Source organism: Pleuronectes platessa, unplaced genomic scaffold, assembly GCF_947347685.1.
Source record: "Pleuronectes platessa unplaced genomic scaffold, fPlePla1.1 scaffold_41, whole genome shotgun sequence".
Classification (NCBI taxonomy): domain Eukaryota; kingdom Metazoa; phylum Chordata; class Actinopteri; order Pleuronectiformes; family Pleuronectidae; genus Pleuronectes; species Pleuronectes platessa.
The window spans coordinates 664829-670138 of NW_026519166.1; positions in this window are offsets into that span (position 1 = coordinate 664829).

A 5310-nucleotide genomic window follows, 5' to 3' on the forward strand; every position below is an offset into this window, starting at 1 on the left:
CGGCGCACATCCTGCAACGCACATAAATAAAAATAATATTAAAACATTTAAAAAAATATATATATTTAAATCAAATTAATAAAAAAACTGTGCTTGCACATCCTGTGGGGCGCAAATTATGTGGGGCGCACATCCTGCGGTGCACATCCTGCTGCGCACATAAATAAAAATAATATTAAAACATTTTTACAAAAAAAAGTATTTAAATCAAATTAATAAAAAAACTGTCCTTGCACATCCTGTGGGGCGCAAATTCTGTCGGGCGCACATCCTTCTCACGCACATCCTGCTGCGCACATAAATAAAAATAATATTAAAACATTTTTACAAAAAAAATATTTAAATCAAATTAATAAAAAAACTGTGCTTGCACATCCTGTGGGGCGCAAATTCTGTGGGGCGCACATCCTGCGGCGCACATCCTGCTGCGCACATGAATAAAAATAATATTAAAAACAAATTACAATTTTTTTTTTTAAATCAAATTAATAAAAAAACTGTGCTTGCACATCCAGTGGGGCGCAAATTATGTGGGGCGCACATCCTGCGGCGCACATCCTGCTGCGCACATAAATAAAAATAATATTAAAACATTTTTACAAAAAAATTTATTTAAATCAAATTAATAAAAAAACTGTGCTTGCACATCCTGTGGGGCGCAAATTATGTGGGGCGCAAATCATGCGGCGCACATCCTGCTGCGCATATAAATAAAAATAATGTTAAAGCATTTTTACAAAAAAAAATATTTAAATCAAATTAATAAAAAAACTGTGCTTGCACATCCTGTGGGGCGCACATCCTGCGGCGCACATCCTGCTGCGCACATAAATAAAAATAATATTAAAACATTTTTACAAAAAAAATATTTAAATCAAATTAATAAAAAAACTGTCCTTGCACATCCTGTGGGGCGCAAATTCTGTGGGGCGTACATCCTGCGGCGCACATCCTGCTGCGCACATAAATAAAAATAATATTAAAAACAAATTACAATTTTTTTTTTTAAATCAAATTAATAAAAAAACTGTCCTTGCACATCCTGTGGGGCGCAAATTCTGTGGGGCGCACATCCTGCGGCGCACATCCTGCTGCGCACATAAATAAAAATAATATTAAAAACAAATTACAATGTTTTTTTTAAATCAAATTAATAAAAAAACTGTCCTTGCACATCCTGTGGGGCGCAAATTCTGTGGGGCGCAAATTCTGTGGGGCGCACATCCTGCGGCGCACATGAATGAAAATAATATTGAAACATTTTTACAAAAAAATATATTTAAATCAAATTAATAAAAAAACTGTGCTTGCACATCCTGTGGGGCGCAAATTCTGTGGGGCGCACATCCTGCGGCGCACATCCTGCTGCGCACATAAATAAAAATAATATCAAAACATTTTTACAAAAAAAATATTTAAATCAAATTAATAAAAAAACTGTCCTTGCACATCCTGTGGGGCGCAAATTCTGTCGGGCGCACATCCTTCTCACGCACATCCTGCTGCGCACATAAATAAAAATAATATTAAAAACAAATTACAACTTTTTTTTTTTAAATCAAATTAATAAAAAAACTGTCCTTGCACATCCTGTGGGGCGCAAATTATGTGGGGCGCACATCCTGCGGCGCACATCCTGCTGCGCACATAAATAAAAATAATATTAAAAACAATTTACAATTTTTTTTTTTTAAATCAAATTAATAAACAAACTGTGCTTGCACATCCTGTGGGGCGCAAATTCTGTGGGGCGCACATCCTGCGGTGCACATCCTGCTGCGCACATAAATAAAAATAATATTAAAACATTTTTACAAAAAAAAGTATATAAATCAAGTTAATAAAAAAACTGTCCTTGCACATCCTGTGGGGCGCAAATTCTGTCGGGCGCACATCCTTCTCACGCACATCCTGCTGCGCACATAAATAAAAATAATATTAAAAACAAATTACAACTTTTTTTTTTTAAATCAAATTAATAAAAAAACTGTGCTTGCACATCCTGTGGGGCGCAAATTATGTGGGGCGCACATCCTGCGGCACACATCCTGCTGCGCACATGAATAAAAATAATATTAAAACATTTTTACAAAAAAATATATTTAAATCAAATTAATAAAAAAACTGTGCTTGCACATCGTGCTGCGCACATAAAAAAAAATAATATTAAAACATTTTTACAAAAAAAATATTTAAATCAAATTAATAAAAAAACTGTGCTTGCACATCCTGTGGGGCGCAAATTCTGTGGGGCGCACATCCTGCGGCGCACATCCTGCTGCGCACATGAATAAAAATAATATTAAAAACAAATTACAATTTTTTTTTTTAAATCAAATTAATAAAAAAACTGTGCTTGCACATCCTGTGGGGCGCAAATTATGTGGGGCGCACATCCTGCGGCACACATCCTGCTGCGCACATGAATACAAATAATATTAAAACATTTTTACAAAAAAAAATATTTAAATCAAATTAATAAAAAAACTGTGCTTGCACATCCTGTGGGGCGCAAATTCTGTGGGGCGCACATCCTGCTGCGCACATAAATAAAAATAATATTAAAACATTTTTACAAAAAAAAATATTTAAATATAATTAATAAAAAAACTGTGCTTGCACATCCTGTGGGGCGCAAATTATGTGGGGCGCACATCCTGCGGCGCACATCCTGCTGCGCACATAAATAAAAATAATATTAAAACATTTTTACAAAAAAATATATTTAAATCAAATTAATAAAAAAACTGTGCTTGCACATCCTGTGGGGCGCATATTCTGTGGGGCGCACATCCTGCGGCGCACATCCTGCTGCGCACATGAATAAAAATAATATTAAAAACAATTTACAATTTTTTTTTTTAAATCAAATTAATAAAAAAACTGTGCTTGCACATCCTGTGGGGCGCAAATTCTGTGGGGCGCACATCCTGCTGCACACATAAATAAAAATAATATTAAAAACAATTTACAATTTTTTTTTTTAAATCAAATTAATAAACAAACTGTGCTTGCACATCCTGTGGGGCGCACATCCTGCGGCGCAAATCCTGCTGCGCACATGAATAAAAATAATATTAACACATTTTTACAAAAAAAAATATTTAAATCAAATTAATAAAAAAACTGTGCTTGCACATCCTGTGGGGCGCAAATTCTGTGGGGCGCACATCCTGCGGCGCACATCCTGCTGTGCACATAAATAAAAATAATATTAAAAAATGTAAAAAAAAAAAAGATTAAAATCAAATTAATAAAAAAACTGTGCTCGCACATCCTGTGGGGCGCAAATTCTGTGGGGCGCACATCCTGCTGCGCACATAAATAAAAATAATATTAAAAACAAATTACAATTTTTTTTTTTTTAAATCAAATTAATAAAAAAACTGTCCTTGCACATCCTGTGGGGCGCAAATTCTGTGGGGCGCACATCCTGCGGCGCACATCCTGCTGCGCACATAAATAAAAATAATATTAAAAACAATTTACATTTTTTTTTTTTTAAATCAAATTAATAAACAAACTGTGCTTGCACATCCTGTGGGGCGCAAATTCTGTGGGGCGCAAATCCTGCGGCGCACATAAATAAAAATAATATTAAAAACAATTTACAATTTTTTTTTTTTAAATCAAATTAATAAAAAAACAATGCTTGCACATCCTGTGGGGCGCAAATTCTGTGGGGCGCAAATTATGTGGGGCGCACATCCTGCGGCGCACATCCTGCTGCGCACATAAATAAAAATAATATTAAAACATTTTTACAAAAAAAAATATTAAAATCCAATTAATAAAAAAACTGTGCTTGCACATCCTGTGGGGCGCACATCCTGCTGCGCACATAAATAAAAATAATATTAAAACATTTTTACAAAAAAAAATATTAAAATATAAATAATAAAAAACCTTGCTTGCACATCCTGTGGGGCGCAAATTATGTGGGGCGCACATCCTGCAGCGCACATCCTGCTGCGCACATAAATAAAAATAATATTAAAAACAATTTACAATTTTTTTTTTTTAAATCAAATTAATAAAAAAACAATGCTTGCACATCCTGTGGGGCGCAAATTCTGTGGGGCGCAAATTCTGTGGGGCGCACATCCTGCGGCGCACATCCTGCTGCGCACATAAATAAAAATAATGTTAAAACATTTTTACAAAAAAAAATATTTAAATCAAATTAATAAAAAAACTGTGCTTGCACATCCTGTGGGGCGCACATCCTGCGGCGCACATCCTGCTGCGCACATAAATAAAAATAATATTAAAAACAAATTACAATTTTTTTTTTTAAATCAAATTAATAAAAAAACTGTCCTTGCACATCCTGTGGGGCGCAAATTCTGTGGGGCGCACATCCTGCGGCGCACATCCTGCTGCGCACATAAATAAAAATAATATTAAAAACAAATTACAATGTTTTTTTTAAATCAAATTAATAAAAAAACTGTCCTTGCACATCCTGTGGGGCGCAAATTCTGTGGGGCGCACATCCTGCGGCGCAAATCCTGCTGCGCACAAGAATAAAAATAATATCAAAACATTTTTACAAAAAAAAATATTTAAATCAAATTAATAAAAAAAATGTGCTTGCACATCCTGTGGGGCGCAAATTCTGTGGGGCGCACATCCTGCGGCGCACATCCTGCTAAGCACATAAATAAAAATAATATTAAAAACAAATTACAATTTTTTTTTTAAATCAAATTAATAAAAAAACTGTCCTTGCACATCCTGTGGGGCGCAAATTATGTGGGGCGCACATCCTGCGGCGCACATCCTGCTGTGCACATGAATAAAAATAATATTAAAACATTTTTACAAAAAAAAATATTAAAATATAAATAATAAAAAACCTTGCTTGCACATCCTGTGGGGCGCAAATTATGTGGGGCGCACATCCTGCAGCGCACATCCTGCTGCGCACATAAATAAAAATAATATTAAAAACAATTTACAATTTTTTTTTTTTAAATCAAATTAATAAAAAAACAATGCTTGCACATCCTGTGGGGCGCAAATTCTGTGGGGCGCAAATTCTGTGGGGCGCACATCCTGCGGCGCACATCCTGCTGCGCACATAAATAAAAATAATGTTAAAACATTTTTACAAAAAAAAATATTTAAATCAAATTAATAAAAAAACTGTGCTTGCACATCCTGTGGGGCGCACATCCTGCGGCGCACATCCTGCTGCGCACATAAATAAAAATAATATTAAAAACAAATTACAATTTTTTTTTTTAAATCAAATTAATAAAAAAACTGTCCTTGCACATCCTGTGGGGCGCAAATTCTGTGGGGCGC